General features: G+C 42.9%; 1 protein-coding gene across 13 annotated transcripts in view; it reads left to right on the top strand.

The window, feature by feature from the left end:
• LOC108618938 (uncharacterized) overlaps positions 1 to 24212 on the top strand; it is a 72419-nt gene that overhangs the window by 5782 nt on the left and 42425 nt on the right. The window lies entirely within an intron of this gene.

Below are 24212 nucleotides of genomic sequence, written 5' to 3'. Positions count from 1 at the left end.
AGTCTGATTGCTTTAATTTTATGGCCCATTTCACTGTTGAGCCAACAATTTTGTTGGTCAACTTGAAAGTTTGAGGCCCTCATGGCACTCGTCAACAGCTTTGGCAATCTCACAAAAATTCGCTACGAATGAACTGACTGTGCAAACAGACTCCAACATGCAATAACTCGAAAGTTTTTAAGTCTCGCAGTCAGAGCTCAATATTCAGAAATGAATAATAACTTTTAATAGCCAGCTCTAACTGCGGACATGTTTAACAGAGCTGCCAGAAGGAAACTACCCACTCAACCTTTCTAAGCACACACACACACACACACAAACATACAGTCAGACACACACTTAGACTCTTATACATATATATACGCATTTACACTTGTTCGTGGCTCCTTTTGTCGATAAGCCTTTACCGTCACGCACTTGGCTCAAAGACACTTTTTATACTCTGTTTGAATAGGTTGCATGAGAGCGTATGATCCTGTCATTCTAAATGAATACAATTCCTTATTGGAATTCCACAGAAAATAGAAAATACAATATAGAATGAAAGAGATATAAGTAAAGAAGTGACTCGTTGATATGTTTTACAGTTAAACAAACAGAGTTTTACAGTGAGCTCAGCCAGGAGTAAAAGAGCCTCCCATCAATATCTCAGAGGTTCCTTAGCTCAGTCTTTACTCTCAGAAAAAACAGTTTGCATATTTGATTGTAGCTCAAATTTGGGAATCTCCCATCTTATTCCTAACAAAATCAGAGTTCACAAGCATAAGTCTCAGAGCCTTAGAGCCAAGAGTAAAAGAGTCTCCCATCAATATCTCATAAGTTCCTTAGCTCAGTCTATGCTCTAAGTGAAACCCGTTTGCATATTTTATTGTAGCTCAAATTTGGGAATCTCCCATCTTATTCCTAACAAAATCAGAGTTCACAAGCATAAGTCTCAGCCAGGATTAGCATTAGATTAGTACAGAGTATAATGCAGTCGTGAGCTGTGGCCGTGGCTCGTTCGTTTACTTCGTAGTTAATTATGTGCCAATTAGTTGACACACGCGCGCCTCGGAGACCGCTAAATCGGCTCACCCGGCCCACCCGGTCCACCCGGCCCACTTGCTGGGATGCACAACAGCCTTGGGTTGCGCCACGCATTAGGCTGTTCCCATTGCCATTGCCGTTCCCTTTGCCTTTGCCGTTGCCGTTGCCGTTGCTGGGGACAACCGAAGGCGGGCCAGGGCATAACATTGGCCCAAGCCATCCACTGAACAGCACGCGTGTCCCTACGCACTGTTTCACTCTGTTTCGTCTCCTTTTTTTCTTTGCGCAAATGTTGACAAGCTTTACCCTCAGATTTTTTGTTACAGTCTAAAGTTTTTCGAACGCCGACTAAAATCGCCTTTGACCCCTGTCAAGCGTACTGTTTGCATAGTGAGTGCTTTTAGAGCGCACTTCAGTGAAAAAATGCAACTATTGCTCTCGAGCGGCTTTGTACCGTTATTTTTTTTTTTTTTGTGACTGCCTCATGCCGGCACGTAGAGCGCATTGCCTACGTCCGTTTTTTGAAGCCCTTAAGCCCGGCTGCCCAGGTGCGAGCATGCCACCTGTATTAGGCCCAAGTCTGAGCGACGACGAGCAAGGAATTATGGGCGTGTGTGACTTTGCCCATTCGTGCCTATCAACGTTGTCTTTACTATCTGCACTCGCGCTGCTTCTGCACACGGGGCGTTCATCTCGGTTCGACGAACTCTGTTGTCCGGCTCCACTGTGTGTGGGAGAAAGCTGATCAATTTGTAAATGCCAGCTGATTTATATATATATATATATATATATATGTATGCATGTATATAGCGGACATGGCAAGGACTCTTGCCTTCCTGCCTTGCTTCAGCTCCGACTTCTTCAGAAATGCCACAATTCGGTTTCCATTCCGTTTGAGAGTTGGCAGCAACAATTGCTTTCAATTTTGATTTGTAAGTTGTTATTCTTTTTTTGTGCGAAACAATAAACAATCGAATCTGAATGTTGCTCTCGGGTGCTATCGACTTTATAATACTCTTTCGCGTTCAAAAAATAATTGATTCTGTTTGAGTGAAGCAGTCTGCAGTAGGTAAAATGTTTTGTTTTACAGTTGTAGTTCTCAAATATTGGGAAATACAGCTATTCCGTTTTGAAGGTTAAATTTTTCAGGGATCCTAACAATTACAAAAAAAAAAAAAAAATAAAATAAATAAATAAATAAATTAAAAAAAAAATTATTTTCCAGTAATTACAAAAAATTATTTATTAGAATTAATTTATATACTAAAAATCAAAAATAATTATTACAGATCAATCTTTTTTTTTTTTTTTACAAAATCATAAATCTTGTTTTCAGTTTTTATTATAAAAATAAAATTCAGAGTTATGGCTTCAATTTAATTATAAAAAGAAAATAATAAAAATTTAATTGAAATAACTCTTGAAGCTGAGGAGCTAGATCATAAATAGATATATGATCTACGCATTAATACCTATCAGTTCATATATACAATATGCACATGTGTATGTACATACGTACGTATAATTATCTGCTGACACTGTATCAGACGAGGGCACCATGAGATCTAGACTCAGTAGCAGGGAAGTAGTTTGCGGAGGGAAGGAACGAGAAACGGACGGATGATTTATCGGATGGACGCACAAGAAGCAAAGCATTGAACAAATCCAATAAGCTCGTTTGCTTTGTGTCTGAGTACAAGAATCAAGAGCGGAAAAGTTAGCAAGTCGAGCGCGGATGCTTTGTATTACGATATGTAGCACGCAATGCAGATTTACTTATCTATTTATTAGACATTAGAGCTAAGAGAAAATTGACGCTAACCCTAAAAAAATTGGACTTACAATGCAGATATATCTGACGTCTGATACAATTTCCAATACTGGCAAGGGAAATTTGTTTTCAACAACATCAGTTCAGATTGGAAATTCGTGTTTCAACCGCAAAGCCGAGCAGGTTAATTAAGATTCCGTTGTGGCCTGGCGCAGACAAGAATTTCGGAATTTTCTGCAGTGCGCCGTTTCCTCTGGCAGCATATTCGAGGTCCAGCGCAGCCCGCAGCTACCATGCAAAATCCTTAATAAGTAATAATTTCTGATAAGAATTTTGCAAACGTGCGACGAGGAGGGGGTGGAGGTGGGGGAGGGGGAGACGGAGCAATGGTAACGGATTTAGCTGCACACATGGACTGGCAGAAACCGTCAGGCAGCTCGACTGGAGCTCATCGAGCAGTCCGAGCACGTTTGTTGGTTTGTTGGTTTGCTGGTGCTGGAGGACCCTATTGGGTATGCTGGGCGGATGCCGGCTGTGGTCTGGCCGTTGACCACGCCCTGCTAATGATGTGGTTACTGGCATGGCTCAATAAATCTGAGAATCGCCTCAAATATGCTTTGAGCAATGCATATTTCAATATGGGCACAAACTGCTAGCTCAACCTGTTAATTACACTGTCAAACTGTCTCCGATCGCTGGCCAAGTATGATTAGATACGCATGTGTGTGTGTGTGTGTGTGAGTGTGTGCGGTGAATGGGCGAAGGGTCAACAATAGATAGATTTGACATACGAGCAGCCGAATGCCAGGCAACTTGCCATTTGTTAGCTCAAGGCGAGCAGAATGAATGGAATCAGCCTGGAGCTGGGGTCAGAGTGCAGCGACAGCTTCCACATGCATCAATCTCGGCCGCAGAATCCTCCTCAACTAAGGCGCTGCTTAGCATTTTAGCCGGCTTGATTGAGCAGCGGCCATCAAATTAAATTATAGTTTCCTCTATTCTTGTTATCATCGTGAAGACGGCCTGTATACCCTGTAGTTTATACAGTGTGGAATATCAGAGTGAATTAAGAACTCGTTCTCTGTGGGAAAATCTAAGCAGCAAACGGGATTTCCAATTAGAATTTCCCTAAATAGAATGCCAATTGCAAGTGCAACTATATATGGCACATATAGTACATACATATTTCCGATATTCTTTTATATATATGATATGATATGATATAATATGATCTATCTACAGTGAGTAACATTGATATGCGGTTTTTAATTTTCAATTTCAACTTCTAATGCCTATAAAACATATAAAATTAATTTAAATTAATAAAGTGTAAATGTTAAATTTTAGATTTAAAAATAACATAACTAACAAAGATTATACATAAACCAGAAAAAAAGTTGAAAAAAAAAAAAATCGAATATCAATGTTACTCACTGTATATATATAGCAATATATAAATATGAATATTTCTGATATTCTTATATACATCTATATGATATTATATGATATGATATAACATGATATATATAGATACATATCTAAGTACAAGGGCAAATGCCATATGGTAAATCACAGCGCTTTGATTGCGACTGCCTCAAGCGACTGCCAATACATCTTGAGCGCCCGCTCTGATTCCCTCTCCCTCTCTCTCTCTCTCTCTCTCTCTCTCTCTCACTGTTTACTCATTCTTATTAGAAGTCATCATCATCACACACACACACACACACACTGACACACTGACATACACACATTTACTTGTCATTTCTTTGCTTACATTTTGTTTTTCACCCGCCTTTTTTTTTATTTATGCAAATCTCATGGCTTCTTAAGGCGCTCTTCCTCTGCTCGTCGCGCAAATTAAAGTTAAAGTATCTGCCCGTCTGTCTGTCGGCCTTGTGCATGGGCGTGGCTGGGTGGGCGTTGGGCTTGCGCTGCAAATTATAAAGTTGCTGATGCTGCTTGCTTGGGCCAGCAACTTTTTCATATTCTCGGCCCGCAAGTAAATGGGTTAGCAGACACAGTTTAAGCCTGCTCGATGGGCCTCAATAGCGCCAGCCTCAATGGCCATTTGCGTCTGACCCTCCCGCAGCACATGTGTATATGTGTATGTATGCCCGTCCACAGGAGCAGCCGAGTGTATTTGCTTAGCTGTAGATTTTGGGGGAATCGAGTGTTGTTAGGCAAGGTCGCGTCTGGGCGGGAATGGCGCAGTTGGGGATACTCGACTGTGGCCCCTTAATGCTACATATACATATATAAATATATATACGAGCTAAATTTCTTATCTTTCATTTGCCTATATATAGACTAGTTTGTGTTCATTTGAGGGGAGAGGGGGCAGAGAGCAAGGATCCAGTCTAACTCGCACAAACTGAAAGTTTGTTCCAAATGTTCTCAGTGTATGCGGTCTACACTCAGCGAGGCTCTGCAGCCATGTCAATTGCCGAAATTGCCGGGCAAACGTGCAGCAAACGCTGTAGGACATGTGTCAAACGCAGGCCTGACGACGCTCGAGGGGAATGGAGGCGGATGGCCAAGCTGAGCCAAGCTGAGCCGAGGCGAAATTGTGATCAATTGTTATTTTTGTCAACTGGAATGCAGTTTTAGGGGCAGTTGCTAAGCAAATATGGCCGAGACAGCGTGTGACTAGGAGTGTGAGAGTGTGAGAGGGAGAGAGAGCGAGGGGGGGGGGGGCTCTGGCAGGCAAAGCAATTGGCCAAATGGCATTTCGAGTAAAACCCAAGAACGTGACATGTTTCGAAGAGAAGCAAAAAGGCCCAAAAGCGAGCAACTGACTCACTCGCTGCCTGACACGCATGTACTCTCTCTGTCTCTCTCTCTCTCGCTCTCGCTCACTCTTTTTGCTTGTGTATATGTGTGACAGTTATTTGCCCAGCAGCGGCGCGACCAAAGAAACCGCGCTCCGCAAATTAAATCAGCTGAAATCAACATTTTTCACATATTATTTTGTTAGTCTGCCCTTTCATGCGGTCGCAGCAGCAATCCCTTGCACATGCTTCGAGCAGTCAGCCAGTATTGCTGCTGTTGCTGCTCCTGCTCCTGCTGCTCCTGCTGTTGGGGCAAGCTTAAATGCCAGCGTGAGTGCCTGCAGAAAAAAGCATTGCATACTTTTGTGCGATTTGAGCAAATAATTACACGAGTATGCAGGCATGCCAGGCATGCGGCACGCCTGCTTCTATAGATGCGTGTGTGTGTGTGTGTGTGTGTGTTTGGGTGTGGGTGTGTGCGTGTGTAACTTTAGCTACTGCCACGCCCAGTGCCCTTTGCTTTGACAGCAGTTGTTTGCCTACGAACTATGCCTGCCTCTGTGTGTCCCCCCTCTCTCACTCACTCTCCCTCTCTCTGTCTCTCTCTCTCCATCTCTCTCCACGGCACGTGGCGACAGCAGCAGCAACTGCATGGCAACCAATCAAACAGAATTGTTTTCAGTTTGTTGTTTTTTGATTTGTCATTTAACTATTTTGTACTTGGTCGCTCGCTCGACTGCTTGCCTAATTGCCCGGCGTGCGAGATCCTTGAAAGAGCGCCTTTGTCTCCGTCCGCTCCTGCTCCACTTTGCTCCACTTCGCTCCGCACTCACAAATCAATCAGCGGCCGCACTCGCTGCCATTGACACACACAGGTGCTGCGGCAGATACACAGTGCCTGCCACAGAATGTGGCAGCACAGAAAAAAAAAACAAACAAAAAATAAAATAAAACACAGCAAACACAACAAAAAAGAGAGAAAAAGGTATCTATCGCACGGACTTGTGGGTGCTGGTTGGCTTTTATTTTGGTCGTCGCATCATCGATTTTTGCGTGTCGGTACAGAAAATAAAAGTAACACACGCTGCCACACACAAACAGAGAGAGAGAGAGAGAGAGAAGGTGTGAGAGGGAGAGAGAGAGAGAGAGACACACCTATACAGATATGGCCCACTTTGGTAACGGTAATAAATCGCCATTGAATACCAACGCTCAATGTCAGCAGCGTTGAAATTTTGTAAGACTCATTGTTTTTGTTCTTGTTGTTGCTGTTGGCTAGCGCAAGTCCTCAGCTTCACACACACACACGCACCTGCACGCAGTCACAGATGTGCAACATAATTGACACGAGCATCAGGCTAACTGGCGACTAAAGGTGTTACCTAAAAGCATAACGCATATATACAAATGCTGGCAAACTGGTTTTCGAGTTGTTGTTGTTGTTGCTATTGTTGTTGTTGTTGTTGTTGCTGCTGTTGCCTTTGTTACGTTTCACACACTACAAATTGTTTCGAATTGTGTCGGAGCATGCAACAATTTAGCAGCCAGTGATTGGGTAGAAGGAGGGGGGGGGGGGGGGATAGGGGTAAGCCCAGCTGAGCTTGTTTCTGTCTGAGTTTGTAGATTCATGCGAAATCCGAATCAGAATAGCCAAGGCCATGACAGCGTTTTTCAGAGTTTACTTTACTTTTGCGCTTTGACCTTTCATTTGCCGTTATGTGATCAAATATTGAAATCAAACTGTATCAGGTGATATGTTGTATATTCAATCCAGTTGGCAATCGTCTCTTAGTTTTTTTATAGATCTGTGATTTTTGTAATCGAAATATTAATTTGTTTCAAGATCAAAGAGTCGACAGAGAGTCAGCTTGAGTTGTAAGTATTTATTATACCCTGGACCCATTGAAAATGGGAAATCAGGGTATAATGGTTTTGTTGAAATGTATGTAACAGGCAGAAGGAGGCGTGGTAGACCCCACAAAGTACATAGATTCTTGATCAGGGCGACGAGCTGAGTCGATTTAGACCTGTCCAACTGTCTGTCTGTCCATCTGTCCGTATGTTTGGATGCGTCGATCTCAGAAGATATAAGAGCTAGAGACTTTTTTTAAAATGCCGCTATATACAGCGCAGATATCGAGTTTTTCTTCAAAATCGATAACTACTCTCGTTATTTTATTATCGATTAAAATCCTCATTGAAGGTCAGTTATAAAATTTATATTTATAAATTATAAAATTTATATTTGTTGCTACTTACTTGTTTCATTTTATTTTTTACTGGTTATTGGAGCCTTCCGCTTGATAGTGTCGTCGAGTTCTTTATATTATAAAAGTTGTAAAATTTGTTTTTGGTTTTTTTTTTTTTTTTTTTTTTTTTTTAAATTTTTTACTTATTATAAATTACAGTAGAATATTTGTATGCCCTGAACTCATTGAAAATTGGGAAATCCGGATATAATAGTTTTATTAAAAGCAGAAGCAGGCGAGGTAGACGCCATAAAGCATATAGTATATTTATATTATATCATTTAAGAATTCATTTATCGAACAAGTAGTCGAGTTTAGTTAATTCTCCATTCGATCTAGCGAAGTTTTATTATTTTAATTTTTTAATTATTATAACTTAGCTTAGCTCGGTTTGCCATAAGCATGGCTCCAATAGTCTGGTTGCATTAGTTTAAATAATTTAGGCTAAAGCTAAACTGTCTTCATAATACGTTCGACAAGTTTAACGGCAAACATCCCCGAGAATTGTTAACTTTGGTGGTGTTGGGGCAACCAGGCTGGGACGCCGTCCAGTGGCTGTGTGGAGCTGGGTCTCTGGCTTTGTGGATGTTGAGAAAATACGAACAAAATGCCAGCACGCACAACTTGGAGCTTGTTTGCTCGCTGAGCTACCAATTTGATAACTTAACTGCTTAACAGCTTGTTAGCAGGAGTCTCAAAGTGTGATTCACATAAATCGCCGCAGTATTTTACGTAGCGAGCAGCAGGAGCACGAGCAGGAGCAGGAGGAGGAGCAGGAGCAGGGACTGGAGTGGGACTGGGAACAGCAGTAGCTGCTGAAGCATTGCTTGAATACTTTTCACTGCTTAACGGGGTTCATTAATTTTGTTGCCTAACGTGCAACATTCTCGCTCTTTGTATGCAACAGTTTGCTTTCAACGCCAGACAATGCGCACACACACGCTGCGCAAGAATACACATGTAGAAGTGTATATTGATTGATATCGATTGAGAGAAACCGGACTGCGTACGGCGTAAGTCGTACGGCGTAAGGCGTAAGGCGTGCGGCGTGCTGCGTGCTGCGTGTCGCCAACTGCGTCAAAGCAAAAGCTAAGACGACAGCAACAGCTAAAACGTCTACGGCAAGCAGTAAAATAAAAGGTTGTCGCACAAGTGAGGCACGCACACAAATACAAATACAAGCACAAGCACAAACACACGCATACATAAGAGGACTAGCATAAGTAGAATCTAAACACACACACACACACACACATGACTGCTCTTTGACGAGTGACAATTTACTAAAGACGTGAAGCAACAGCTGCATTCGAAGAGCAAAGCGCAACAAATGCTTTGCTTTTATTTGCTTACTTTTTAGCCACATAAGACCCGTGCAACCGAGCTGGCGTGCTACGATCCCATCTCATTGCAGTCCGCCGCCCGCCTCCCGCCATTTGATTCAATGTCAGCTGCAGCTGCTGGCTCATCCGTCGGGCCAGCGATTTCCGTTTCCGTCGCCCATTGTTACTCTGCGTCCATTGTTTGCTGGCCAAAGGCAAAGAACTGCTCAGCATGTATTGCAAGTGAAACAGCCAAGTGCTATAAAAATTGTGTGCGTGTGTGTGTGAGGGGGTGTGGGGTGTCTGCTCCTGCTCCTGCTGCACCTCATGCAAACCGGCTTGCCATAAATTGCAGCATCCGGAGCAGTTCTCACAGCCCCGCCAGCTTTGCAGCTTTGCAGCTTAGTTACCGTTCAGACTTTTGCACTTTGACCAGGTACCAGGTACTACGCCTTGGTTGACCGCACAGCACATCACCGAGTCTGTCATTTGCAGAAAACTGGATTATTTTCAGCACCGTCGACACCTCAACAATGTGCAGAGTCATTCATATGTCCAATAACTTTTTGCGAAAACCACAAATCTGTGCGCCTTCGGGGCTAACTGGCAAACATTTCAATTGCTGCTCTCGCCGCCTCCTGCTGTCACTGACTGCTGCAACCAGAGGCCTAGCCGCATGCCACTGGCAGCTGCACAGCCAGAGACAGAAATGTTTTTGCCATCTCCTCAGTTCATGCGGCTAACTGGGATTATTTATAAGCAAATCAATGCCGCTGCCCGCAAGCCACTCTCCAATGCTTGGCTAACCCAACTGGGACTGGCCTTTGGCCTAATACCACATCAGACTCAGAGCTCCAAATCCTGTCTTAAATATTTCATTATACGCACACAAATCAATGCAAAAAAGCATAAAAGAATATCATTTTGGCCCAAACTTGCGATAACTTTTTGTTAAGTAAGCATTATTATTTAACATGAGAAGGCAATACAATGAATTTTAAATCGTTATTATTCACATATACACACACACACACGCACGCACACACATTCACCCCGCTAGCGCGCATACAGAGAGCAAACTTTTTTTTTGTTCGCATTTTTGGTTTTGTTTTGGAAAAATCGATTGCTCAAAGTTTATTTTAAGTACTTTTCGGCTTGTTCGTTAAATTTGCCTCAGCAGTGACAAAACGTTGATGCGTGGCACAAGTTTCAGTTGGCTTAAATACTTAAAGTGCCGCATGCCACGAATAGCTGCATTTGAAAACACCTCGCCCCGGCCACTTGCCGCACTTGCCGCAGTGGGCAGCAGCTTGGGAGACAACTTGCTCCCCTCTCACGCTCACTCCCCCACATTAAACTCTCTTGCGATTTGCCTTTGAGTTAAGTTTCGTAAATAGATGGAACAGCAATAGAACTTGGACTGGGTTGCTATGATATTGTCATGGAGTTCGTTTGCCACAACTCTTTGATAAACTGGGGTCGATATACGCTCTCCTCACATTCAGCGCTTAAGGCTTTAAGGCTTTAAGGCTTTGCCATGGATTGAGGCGCAACAGCTGATGCTGAGCTGCTTTGAGTCTCACTTTGAGTCGTTTAGGCAGGCGGTTGAGTGACCTACGGCAGATCTCTGTGAACTACAGCGATCTATGCCGAACTGCTCCTATCCACAGTTTATTAATATATCATCACAGGCTAATTCTCTTAAGTAAACACTATTTTTGCTTACTTATGTCCAGGGGCGTAGCGAGCTTGTTTATAATGGGGCATGACTCGTGTTGAATTGTTGACTTGCCTCACGAATTTGGCGACGGGGCTTGAGGACTTAACAAATACAGTAGAGTCCGGTTATAACGACGCTCAAGGGACTGTCGTAATACCCGGAGGAAACTATAACCGTATAAGTTTGCTCATATAAGTTTGTTGTCTGGGGACCGGAATTTTCGTTGCACTAACCGTACGCTTATAGGGCTGAGTCATTATGGTCGGGTTCTACTGTAAATGAATATACGAAATTGGGTTAATCAGTCAGATTTCCGAATGCATAAATGGGATATGACAAACTGAACAAAAATAGTTCCGGTTCTAAACTTGTAGGTGGCACAACCTATATCTCTCTCTCTCTCTCTCTCTCTCTCTCTGCCCCCTTTCACGACGCCAAGGCGTTGTTTATATCATCATTCTGTATCATGATCAACACCCATTTAATGTTTGCTTATCCTTGTCTATCTCCTATATTTTCATGAACTTACAATTCCATAGAGATCCATCGAGATTTCGTAGGAGATCACTTCAAGCGTCTATAAAGCTATTGAAGGCCCAGCTTAAGTCCCATTTTGCGACAAGTGGGCAATACGTTCTGTTGGTGTTAATTGTAAATGCTATGCTTATTTCTGAACATTTTTCCGAAGCTCAAAATTGTCGCCGTTCTGCGGCTGAGCTATTCAGCTACTCCAGCTTGAATAATCACTCTACAGTTACATTCATATGTATATAGACATAGTACAACATGATAAGTTAATTCAATCAACATCATGGCTAACAAATGACTTATGTAGATATTTCAAGATATCTACAAACGATTAAATGTATTTTACTCACACTCTGAGAAATGACTCAGAGATCAACTGATAACATCGGTTCCTTGACGGGTTGCTTTGAGATCGGAGAGCAATTGTTTTTATACCCTGAATCTATTGAGAATGGGAATGCTTTTGTTTAATGTATGTAACAGGCAGAAGGAGGCGTGGCAGATCCCATAAAGTAGATCAGACAACATAATCTACATGTCTGCCTGTCCGTATGTTTGAACGCGTCGATCTCGAAAGATATAAGAGCTGGAAATTTGAAATTTGTTTATTTAGGGCTGCGAATATGCCCCGTAGATAGAGTTTGTTTCCAATAATTATTTGCATACTATGATTAACAATCATTAAAGAGAAGAGTCCTAACTCCTATTTTTCATAGAGATCCATCGAGCTGTCGTGGAAGATCATCACTTCAATCGTCTATAAGGCCCTGCCTAGGTCCCATTCGCTACAATTGGGCAAAACTTTTCAGCTCTGATTGAATTGAAAGCTAAGTCAAGCTTTTAGCAGCACAAAATTCCATTGGCTTTTTCCTGTATTTGCAACACATTTGGGCACAAATTGATTAACAGACAACAAACTCGGCGCAATCCGTTGCCAGTGATTGTTGCGTGGTTGCGGTTACGGTTGTTGTTGCTCTGGTTGTTGTTGTTGTTGCTATTGCCGGCTTAATAGTTGTTGAGTGGTTCTAGGCTAAAGTTGATCGGCGCGTAACTTTATTAATTTGTTATCCTGTCACTTTTCGCTTTCATTGCGTTTCATTAAACAACTGCTGCAGCCTCGAGCCTCCAGCGTGGAGCCTCGAGCCTCGAGCAGCTCGCGCTCGGCTCGGTCAAAAGCTGTTGCTGTTGCTGTGTGGCGACCACAGAAATTAATTACCGGATTAAGACAACTTCATTGGCAACGGGCAACGGGCAACGGGCAACAGTCCCTCTGCCGTTCTCTTTGCTCGCTCTCACTCTCTGCCTCTAACTCTCATTCTCATGCTCATTCTCACTCTTAGTCTCTCTCTCTCTCTCTCTCTTTCTCGGTGTCTTTGGCAATGCGCTGTCTGTCTGTCCGTCCTTTCCGCGCACTCACTTAGTTATTTTCACATCTCTGCAGTTGTTGCTGTTGTTTTTGTTGTTGCTTGTGTTTTTATTATTAACATTTAATGAGAAAAGGTCACGCACACAACGCCAGCAGAGCGCTGGATCCAGCTGCGCCCCCTTCGACCCGCACCTCGAGCTGCCCACACCCAAACCGCTCCGCGCCACGCCGCGACTCTATCGAAAGGTTTCGGCTGAGGAGGTCGACGCCGCCGATTCGAACTGGCTGACGGTACTAAATTAAGTGCCGAACTTAAATAACTCGAATTAAACATTAATAGGATACTTAAAAGTTTTCGTTTTCGTTTCATTTCATTTTATTTCGCTTTAGCTTTCGCTTTGCTTTTGCTTCAGCTTTTGCTGTTGCTTTTGCTGCTGTTTTTGTTTTTGTTATTGGCGCTGCTTCGCTTTTGCTTTCACTTTATTGTAGAGTTTGTTTTATTATTAGATTCCATTTATTGGACCCCCCATTTGTCCACTGGCCCGCCCACCATGGACGCCTTAAATGTTTGTGCTGCCGTCGCTCCGGGAATTGTGGCGGTAGTTGGAAATGGATCTCTTGCCCCTCGACCTATGGCCCCGAACGTATTTCATATTTCTATTCTAACTGTGCGGCCGACACAGCGCAGCATAGCACAGAATCCTAAGCACTGAAACCCCTCATCACAAATCTTTTGAGCCTTGAACTCAGCCCCGCCCAGCCGGCGAGCAAGCGAAAGTCACTCGACTTCAGATTGCGCGACTGTCAGATACGCTGCAGGCAGTTCCCAATCAGTGCTGGACACCGCTGGCGGGACTTCCCTGATAAATGCTTCCTTCCGTCATTAGCATGCGGTTTGACAAGAGCTTTAACAGCAATAGGCGCCAGCGACATCCGTGCGGGGAGGGAGGTGAGCGCTGGCGCATGACAGCAGCTTGACAGCAGCTTTAGCATACACTATGCTTTGACATGCAGTTTAACAGGAACTCCTAGCAAAACACATGATTCATCTTCTACTTCTGCTCGCACCACCTGCAAGTCCCTTTAGGTGGACATCGTCAGGAGTTCCAGGAAATGCCTATTAAATATCGTAACGGCAGCGACCACTCGAAAGGGGTAGAACGTGTGCTAACTGGGCTAATGAACAGTTGCTACATTTTGAGGCATGTCTTGTCTTCTGGCCACCTTGCTGTTCCCATTCGAAGTCATTTGCGCCATTGGCTTGGCTTGTGTCACTGCGACTCCTTGCCCAGCCTTATCTATCTCAGTCACTGCCTCGGCCAAACAGCTTGTAATCGCCCTTAGGGTCTCGCTTTGACTTGGATCAAAAATGATTATGCAAACCAGTTGAAAGGCAGAAGAGCGGCAACAATATACGGATGTACGGACGTAGAGACGTACGGACGTAGGGACGCAGGGACGTACGGATGTACACAGGCATTGGCCACAAGCAAACTGGCTGGGAATAAAACGGATGACAAGTGGGCAGCACGCGCCGCTGATATGGCCAGACCTGACATCATAGTAGTCGGGGCACAAGGCATAAATTATCAGAGATGGGTCGTTTTATAGAGCAGCGCTTGAGATTGAAACACACTCGCCTGGAGTGCTTTTGGCTCTCATTGTGGGCGGGCATTATGCGGTCGGTAGCACTCTACTTGAGTAAGGCTATTTGCTTTATTCTCGCTTTTTTTATGTTGTCGCATAATCATAATTAAATTCAAAGTGCGCTTAATTATGAGAACCGTGGCAGACCTCCAGGGAAATAATAAGTAACCAGCACACACACATACGCACACGCATACATATATATATATATATATATATATATGTATAGACTGCTGTGTGACTTAGTGCTCCCTGAAGTGCGACTACTATTCATACTGCTAGCGATGGCACCGCATCCGCATCCGCATCCGCATCCGCGTTCGCCCTTTGGTAGGGCTGGTAGTGCTGGTAGTGCTGGTAGAGCTGCCCTTTGCCGATGATTGCATTAGACACTTGGTTTTGTGGCCTTTGGCAGTTGTTGCAGCTGCCAGCATATTTTTTCAATTTTTTTTTTTTTTTTTTTCACATCTATTTCTGGATGGTCAAGCGAGTGAGTGAGTGATTGACAGAGCCAATAAAGAAGGTATGGACAGCCCGGTTGATTGCACTGCGAAAGGGTTCAATTATTATTGAATTTACATTGGCGCTGCATACGAAAATTATTAATGAATATGAGCAACAGCAACTTGTTATTTGCCATAGAGCTGTTGACTTTTTCATTCGTTGATGATGTGCTTGTCATATTTCTCAAATTGAGTAAATAATCAAACTGAATATACTTCATAAAAAACACAAATTTTGCTGTGTCAAACGAACAGGAATGGAATATACGTAGATGAAAAAACCTGAAATTCAATTTAATTTGCTGCCTCCCTCTCTCTCTCCCTCTCTCTCTCTCTCCCTCCCTCTCTAACTCTCTCTCTAACAGATATTTTCTACTTTATTTATTGCACATTTAATGAAGGCATTTTTTAATTTATTGACAATTTTCTATTTATTTATTCGAGCACGAGCTGGAGCCAATATACTCTGGCTTTTTTCAATGCTCGTCCGTCCATTCGTGCGTGCTTCGCACCGTCCGTCCGTCCTATCGCATGTTTGCTCATATGTGTGACCAATCCACTTCTCTGCCTTTGAAGTTGTGGCTTGGGCTAATATATATGCATTGTATACAGTAAATATAAAAACATTCATTTGGGGCATAAAAAATCAGAAAATTCTTTTTTTTTCCCACAGTTCCCTTGGATCTGCATCTACATAAAAAAAAAATGACGGTGTTTGTTTGTCTTTAGGCCTTAGCTGAAGACTGCAAAAAACTGAATAGTTTGTAGTAAATATATTTATGCCCATTAGGGGCGTGGCACAGCGAAAAAGCGACTTTTAAAAATTTACCTCTACTACAGCTAGCAACGCCAACTATTTGAAAATACTTTGGTATCCCTTCGCCCGTTGGTCCGTCCTTGCGCCCGAACGTATGTCCGTCAACCAATCATTTCTGAGAATGGAGTCTGCTTTCTGCTTTTGAATACTATATAGTTGATATACATTTTAGCGTAGGGGCAAGTTGAATAAAGTCCTAGTTAAAAAGTTCGCTCGCTCATTGAACGAACTTGACTATGATGCTTGTTCGTTTCGTGTTCATCTTTATTCTTCTGAGCTCGGGTTTTTATACACTGTTCATGCACATGCATGAACATAGAAATATGATAAGTAGGGGAACGTACGCGCTATGCACTCGACAACTAGCATAAAATAAATGACACATGTTTCAAGTGTGAACTGTCAAACTGGGCACAAATTATGACCCTGACCCTTAGCGATTGGAATACGTAGGAGGCGAGCGCTGAGCATTACAAACTCAGCGATAGCATAATAATAGCTAATAAACCAATGCGGAGTCTTACAAACTACGCGATAAGTTAAGAATATGTAATAGACCAATGCTGAGCCTTACACACTCAGCAATAGATGCACTAGATTTAAGGGTTGAAATTATGCATGAGTCTGGGTATATAAACCCTGGCTCAGATGAATAAAGATCAATACGAAACTAAACACCAACAAAGTCAAGTGTATTCGTTCATACACAGACTCATGCATATTTTCAAATCTTAAATCTAGTACGCCTATTGCTGAGTGTGTAAGGCTCAGCATTGGTTTATTACATATTCTTATTTTATCGCTGAGTTTGTAAGACTCCGTGTTGGTCTATTGGTTATTCTTATCCTATCGCTGAGGTTGGTCTCTCACATAATCTGACTCTGGGGTTGTAAGGGTTAGTGTTCGTTATCTTCTATCGCACTACCTGCCTGAACCCCCATTGATGTATAGAAATACAGTGAATGATTCGACCGTTGGGGCAGTGCTGGTCGTTTTTGGTCCTTGAACGTGTACTGGACAGTCGATAACGCCCGATTGCAGCACTGCTGTGAGCTTATTCGATTATGGCTTTGCGATCGCGGTCAAGCCAGCTGAGATGGGTCTGCAGATTCCCGGGCACTCAGGCGGCCACCTTTCGCCATGGATGGCCTTTAATTTTAATTGTTTGGCATGGGGAGGAGAGCAAGAGGCAGCCTCGGTTTGTGCCAGGGAAAACGCCATGAAAATTGCCGCGTTCTGCTTCTTCACTTTTTTTTTTTTTTTTTTTTTTTCTGCGTTTTTGTTGTCACGCTAAATTGCGCAGCCAGACACATGGGAAATACGAGTGTTTTTTATTTGCGATTTTTTCAGAGACTTTTTCGTTTTTTATTTTTTATTATTTTTTTTTTTTGACTTGCACGACATGCTCGACTTGTGCCTGTCAGAATGGCAATATGGAAATGCTATTATGAGTTGCCTCAGCTGTTGGCACTACGCCCAGCAAAGGCCGCGTCGCGACGCCTCAAACAGCATCCCTTCACGCTACCCCTTTACGAGAACGAGTATCGTTTACTTAGCTGTACAAAGCGGCGTATGCGTAACTTTTTAATTTATATTTAAATGTTGCCACGTTGCGCAACAGATTCAGTTAGCACAGAGTTCTGCAATGTCATTTATGACATGAACTGAACGGCTGTGCGTGCTACACTCTCCAAGAGCCATTGAGAGGGAGCTGGAGATGAAGATGGAGATGGGGATGGGGATGGAGTGGGGCGCTGGCAATTTAAGCAAATGGGTTTTGCAAGGCGGCAGACAGCTGGCCAGCTGGACGGCTCACAGATGCCAGCGCTGTCAGCGGGTGAGCGGGCGAGCGGGCGAGCGTGTCTTGATGCTTAATGGCTGCACATAAAAAGTTGCCTAGGGCCTAAAAGTATGCTAAACATATCAATAAAAACCAAACAATGACGCAGCATTGAGGCACAACGCGCGCTCGATAAAAGCAGCCCAGCTGGAGCTCGGCCGACAGCAGCCGGTTGAGCCCGTGCAAACAGCTTAAGTGACACAGAGTGATGCCGAAAAGACGTTTGCCTTTTCCTATCTCGGCTCAAGCCAGTTGCATTTTCAAAGTCGTCATGTGAGTGTGTGCGAGTGTGTGTGGGTGCCTGGGCGTGCCTGTGTATAGCTGTAGGATCTTGTAGCTGCTCTCGTTTGCCTACTGGCGCCTGCATGTAAATAAACACATCTGGCAAGTCCCACTTCAGCTGGGCGTGCATGCTGCTCGCTCTGTTTGCACTGCACGCCACACGCTGAGCGTGGGCGTTGCTGTTTGTTGTTGTTGCACATTTCATGGCATCCCAAATGCCTCGCAACAACAACAACAACAGCAACAACAACAAGTAGCAGCAGCGACATTTCCAGACCAAAGCCCGGCTCACACTAAACACCAAACACCCACAAGCGCAACCGCAGCTACAGTCAGCATCGCAGTCAGCGTCGCAGTCAGCGGCGCGGTCGTAGCGTGAATTCTCAGACCCAGCGTCGCCTTCAAGTGGCTGCGTGCCGTGCAAATGCTTAAATTGGCTTAAGCGCATTCAAGTTTCATCGTCGAGTGACAGGACGCTGTTGCGGATGGAGGGCGTGGCAGGCGCTGTAATGCGCTTTTTATTTCGCCAAGGCTAAAGCTGAGTATCTCCGAGTGGCAGTGAAAGTTCTTACATACCCTGTCCTCATTAAAACTGATTGACAATGGGTGTCATATCCATATCCAGGTACGACAATAGCTCACAATATACCTGTACTCCCTTATACCTATAATTGACATTATTTTGGCTCACTTTTCGTATTTGATTTAACGATGTATCTGCGCGGATTGAAGCACTCAGCCATCTTGTGACGTCTTTCAGTCTTTCAGTCGTTAACTGAGCTAACTAGTACTTCAGTGAGTTGTCAATCAAATCAGTCATATACCTAGTCAACCAAACACTTAGTTAGCCAATGAGTCAGTAGTCCATCATACACTGTGCTCATTAGTTAGTCAATTAGTCAATCATTCAGTTTGTCAATAATCCATGTAGTTACTTAATCAGTCATACACTTGTTTACCTGACAGTTGGTAAATTACTCAAGCAGTCAATCATTCAGTTGATCACTCAAATAGTCAATCATACATTTAGTCCATTAGTCAATCATTCAGTCCGTCAATATTCATAATACCTAAGTCAATCATAAATTTATTTATCTGAAAGTTGGTCATTGACTCAATCAGTCAATCTTTTGGGCTATCACTGAATCAGTCAGCCAACAGATAGTCAAATAGTTAAATATTCAGTCTGTCAATAAGTAAAGTCAATCATACACTTCTTTATCTGCTAGTTGGTCATTCGTTCAATTAGTCAATCTCTTAGTTTATCACTCAACTAGTCAATCATACACTTGGTATGTCCTTCAATCGGTACACTGTTCAGTTAGTACATCATATGCTTGGACTGTTAACCTTGCATTTATTTAGTCAACAGTCAATCACTGAGTCAATCACTCAATCAGTTCGTCCCTCTCTTTTGTGCATTTTTATGAGTCAATCACTCAGTGTTTCAGTCATTTTATCAGTCTCTTAGTCAATCGTACAATTAGTCCATCATTCAGTCACTCAATCAGTCATTCACCCTATCTATCAACTAGTACAGCAGTGTTTCTGTAAATCATTCTCTTATCTTTGCTGCTAATCACATAGTTAGACCCTTCACTAAGTCAATCAGTCATTCAGTAATTCAATCAGTCAGTCAATCATTAGTCATTCAGTCAGTTGAGACAGTTGCATATTACGAACTAAATCGACACAGGAATCAGAACACCTTCAGCTTCTAAAGAGATTACCAACACCCAATCTCATGACGTCGAGCTCTTCCTGCTCGTTTTATCTAGATTTTATGCCATTCGTATCCATGTCAAAACTACTCGGGCCAGTTGGTTATTGAATCAGCATCGCATATCAACCGCTTCCAACGAGATGAAGGCAAACAAGCCCCAGCGGCAGTCAGTCGAGCGCTTAAGTGCCTCCATGATTGATATACTGACAGCCGAAATAACTGCATGCAATTCTCTATATATTTATACGCACCATGAAATCCATTCCAAAAGTTCTAAAGTCGAAAAGTTGGAGCATGCAACAAAATATTCACATAATCCTCAACAGTTAACTGAATTAAAATGATTCTAATTTACCACATTCCAGAGAAATCGGATATTTAACGAGAGTAAAGTTTTATTTTATGTCTGCCGTAGTTAAATATTTATAGAAGCAGCAGAATATTTTATTTTTATTTTTTAATTAAATACTTTATTTTCTGAATTTATCATTGTTTATACAATGCTAGCATTTGGTATATTGTAATCAACTAAGCAATTGACAGTGAGTTAACATGCCAAGCTCTGTTACTTTACAGAAATCTGGTAGAGGCTTTTAGCAAAGCGTTTATTATATATTTTTATTAATTTTGACAATATCCATGCTTGCGTGCTTATCCGCTGCTTATTACGTCGCTACTGAATGACTAGATGCTCTTTTATTGCCCACATTTTGTGGGTGTGTGTGTGTGTGTGCGTGTGTGCGCGGGGAGCGGGTGTACTTGGAGTTTTAGTACGCAGTCATTAAATGGGCCTTTACGTTGCTTAATTTTATGACCCGACACCGACGCACACGACTTCATTGTACTATGTGGTCATTGTTGCGCATATCTCTTCTTTTTCTTCGACTATGGCCGACTATGGCCCAATCCTTTTGGGCAAGCCGGGCCAACAAGTTGGCCAAAATATGGCCGAGAGTAAGTGAGTTGCTAAGCGGCTGTCAACTGTGTCATAATATTGCGTGAGCGCGTCGTTAGCTGGACATAGAAGAGGGCGTGGGGCGTGGGGCGTGGGGCGTGGCGTGTAGAAGACTCAATAAACAGTGACACGCTCACAGCTTGGCACACGTTGCGTATGTGCAACATGAAACATATGAAGCAAATGCAAACATAAAACGTTAATAACACTTAATAGCGTAGCCGAGTGTATCTGTGTGCTCACACACTGACACCTACACACACACACACACACATGGCGCATATATTATTAATGCAAGTATGATAATACGGCTGTAAGCCGTCTTTACGCCATTTGCGTTTGAAAAGCAAATAACCAACATTAAAGTGGATAAGCCCATTTCGAGCGAGATCAAAGATACGAGCGCTGCTATAGAAATCATAGAATTCGACTCCAGCGACAAGCGACAAGCGACAAAGCTCGCAAAACTCTAGCCTGACTTCGAGGTGCACTTGAATTATGCATGAAGCCGATTTACTGCAGTCGCGTGCCTCCACGTGCTGCATGTGTGTGTGCTGTGTGTGTGTGTTCGTTATGTTTTGTTTCTGTATCCGTCTTCAATTTGGGTCAACGGTTATAAAATCAATACCAAGACCTGCACACCACTTACCATATTAGCCACGCGAATTGGCGGGCGCATTGGCAAGCCAAGATGCCTGCCTGACATTGCTGACATCGCTGACATCTCGACCTGGCCTCAGGCTAATTGGTTGCCAGGCAGCTAAGTGGCGCCACCTATTGTTAAAAATTAACCAAGCCGCTCGTTAAAAACGAATTGCAACGACTCGATGCAAATGCCGCATCAAGTCAGCAGAATGCGCCAACTGCAAGTCTCTGTTCTTTTCTTAATAAATCGGCTTAGCTGCTAATGGGCTTACTCGAGTTGTTGACAGTTTTCATCATATATTATTATAGGAAAATGCAATTTGAATACAGCTTTTAAGCGTTTTCTTGTGATATTCCGTTTGGCTGTTAGCTGGCATGGAGTAAATTCAAATCGAAGACTTCTTTCACCTAGCCAGGTGTATTGGGCCATCTCAGCTAGCTCTCATTTGTAATTAACTAACACTCTGTCCCGCTTCTGGCACTGTTAGCTGTGGAAAGTTTAGTTAATGGCCTTGCTTTAGAGCTTCGCAAGCAATAAATGATACGAGGCAGCTGTCGTAGCCATTGGCCAAGTTAATTTCGTTTTTGCCTGGCCAAAAACAAAAACAAAAATCACGAAAAAAATACAAAGCGCTAACTAAAATGGAATCAACATAGCACACACACACACACACACTCACACAGACACAGACAGTTAAAGCTCAAATCCCAACGAGAATTGGTCGAGCAGCAGGCACGCTGTGCTCCTTTATTTATGGCCACGTTGTTTTTTTTTATTTTTTATTTCTCTCTTGACATGTTGTATATCCTGTAGCCATAAAATGGCAAACTGTTGGCCAAAACTTTGCAGGAACGGCAGCGATTCGCCTTTACACTTGCTGCACGATGTTCGATAGTGAATAAACTAAGTTCTATATCGAATCGATAGTTCGATGTTTCGCTTGGCCAAACAGGCCATAGTTTAATCTATTCTATCTGAGAATTTGTAGGGTATATTTAAGTCGACTTGCCTTCCCTTTATGCTCCTTTACGAAAGTGAAATGGGTATATTGGTTTTGAGCAATTTTCGTCTTGCTATCCGTCCGTCCGTCTATCCATATGAATGCAAACCTCTTGCAGCTAGACACATTTGAAACATATATTCGTGTATGCCCTTCAATTCCGCCCACTAAAGGCGTGGGAAATCGGAAAATGCATTTCCTGTATCTCAGAAATCATGGTAGGTGTAGTGCTATATACTTGAAATTTGGAATATATACTCAGGTTGATAGTCCCAAATCAATAAGATATGGCGAATTTATCTGCGTCCATTGGGGGCGTGGCGAAGCGGTAAAGGGACCTGGCAGCGTTTGGGCCGTGAATGAGTATGTTGCGGTCAGTCATACCCTACTGCTACGTTCTACATGTTTTTGGTTAAGGACACACAGAACAAAACGTAAAGCAAACATACTTCCGCTACACACACACACACACACACACACTTAAACACACACTAACGCACACACACTCACAGTTATGCAAAGAGCCGTAGCTAACGAATTTGTATGAAAAGTGAAAAGTTCAAAGTACACACACTTAGCGTACTCAAACATACACACACCAACACACACAAACACGCACACACGCACTCAAATAGAGATAGACACACACGGCGGATACTTGATGTTTTTCAATTGCTGCGCCTGTTGGCTAAGCCAAGCGTTGCCCAGGCACGCTGCTTGGACTAAGCGACCTCTAAGCTGTTTACCGAGCGCCCCTAAAAAGGTGACGAGGTGGGGGTGGGCTGCGTGTTGGAGGCGTGGCTGCCCATCGACGGCAATTGCAAAATAAGCCAAACGGAATTTGTTGAATTGCATGCGGTGAATAATGAATGTTAACTTGATTAATACTATTAAATATTTTTGCGGCTGATTCTCTCTAGTGTATGTGTGTGTTTGGGTGCATGTGTGTGTGTGTGTGCGTGTGTGTGTATGGGTGATGTGTGTTATGTAACCACAGCAGCCAACGAGTCGCATGAGCAATGTTGTGTGCACAAAATTGTTGTCGAACTCATTGTGGCAGCTGCTTGGCCTAACCCAGGGAAAACTTTCTCTTGACACACACTCACACGCACACACACACACATACACACTCAGTGACACGCACTCGCTTACAACTTGATACACTTGTGTACACATTTGCGGCTCATTTGATCGCTGCGTTTGGCCAATTGGCAAGCGGCTGCGGCTCTCTCAGGCAGTCGGGCAGTCGAGGGAGACTTTGCCTACAAATATTTGCCGAAATGTTTGCTAATTTGACTCAAGTTCCATTTCCTGTGTGCGTGTTGCTCCGACTCCTCCGTCGCCCGTATCTCTGTGTGTGTGTGTGTGTGTGTGTGTGTGTGTACTTTCGCTCGCACAAAAGTTGCCGACAAACTGAGCAAAGCAACGCAAATCAAAGAAGTACCCAGCTCTGTCTTGGCAGCTGCTCAACTGCTCGACTGCCTTACGGCATATTTGCCCATACTCCTGCCTCCTGCCTCCTGCCTCCTGCCTCCTGACTGGCTTACATAATTAAAATAAACCACTTGCTACTTGCCACAAAAATTTCACACTGTCGCATCAATTCGCCAGCCAACTGCAAAACGTATTTTACTCAGCCGTCAATCGGCTTCATTGCCAAATCAATTGCAGAAAATCTTCGAATTCATGTCCCATTCAGGAATTTATAGACTTTATTTTGTAACTGAACTTGACAGACTACGAGAATGTATTTTTTATATATTAATTACAACTACTAGTACAATGGTATAAGCTTAAGTGTAAAGATAATATATATTTGTGCATTTTAAATAATTTTTTAAAAGAAATTTGAATAATTTCTCTTAAAGTAAATTTCCAGCACAAAATTATTAAAAATAATCAAAAATATTTCTATTTGTTTTATTTTAAACAATTTTGTTTTTTTTTTTTTTTATAAATTTCTTGGTTTTTAAAAAATAAAGTTTATCTAAAAAAAATTATTATTACAAATCTTTTCATTTATTTGTAAGCATTACAGCTTTAAATAAA

Source organism: Drosophila arizonae, chromosome X (genome assembly GCF_054131065.1).
Source record: "Drosophila arizonae isolate 15081-1271.41 chromosome X, UAZ_ARI_1.0, whole genome shotgun sequence".
Taxonomy (NCBI): domain Eukaryota; kingdom Metazoa; phylum Arthropoda; class Insecta; order Diptera; family Drosophilidae; genus Drosophila; species Drosophila arizonae.
This window is presented reverse-complemented; position numbering and strand designations above follow the sequence as displayed.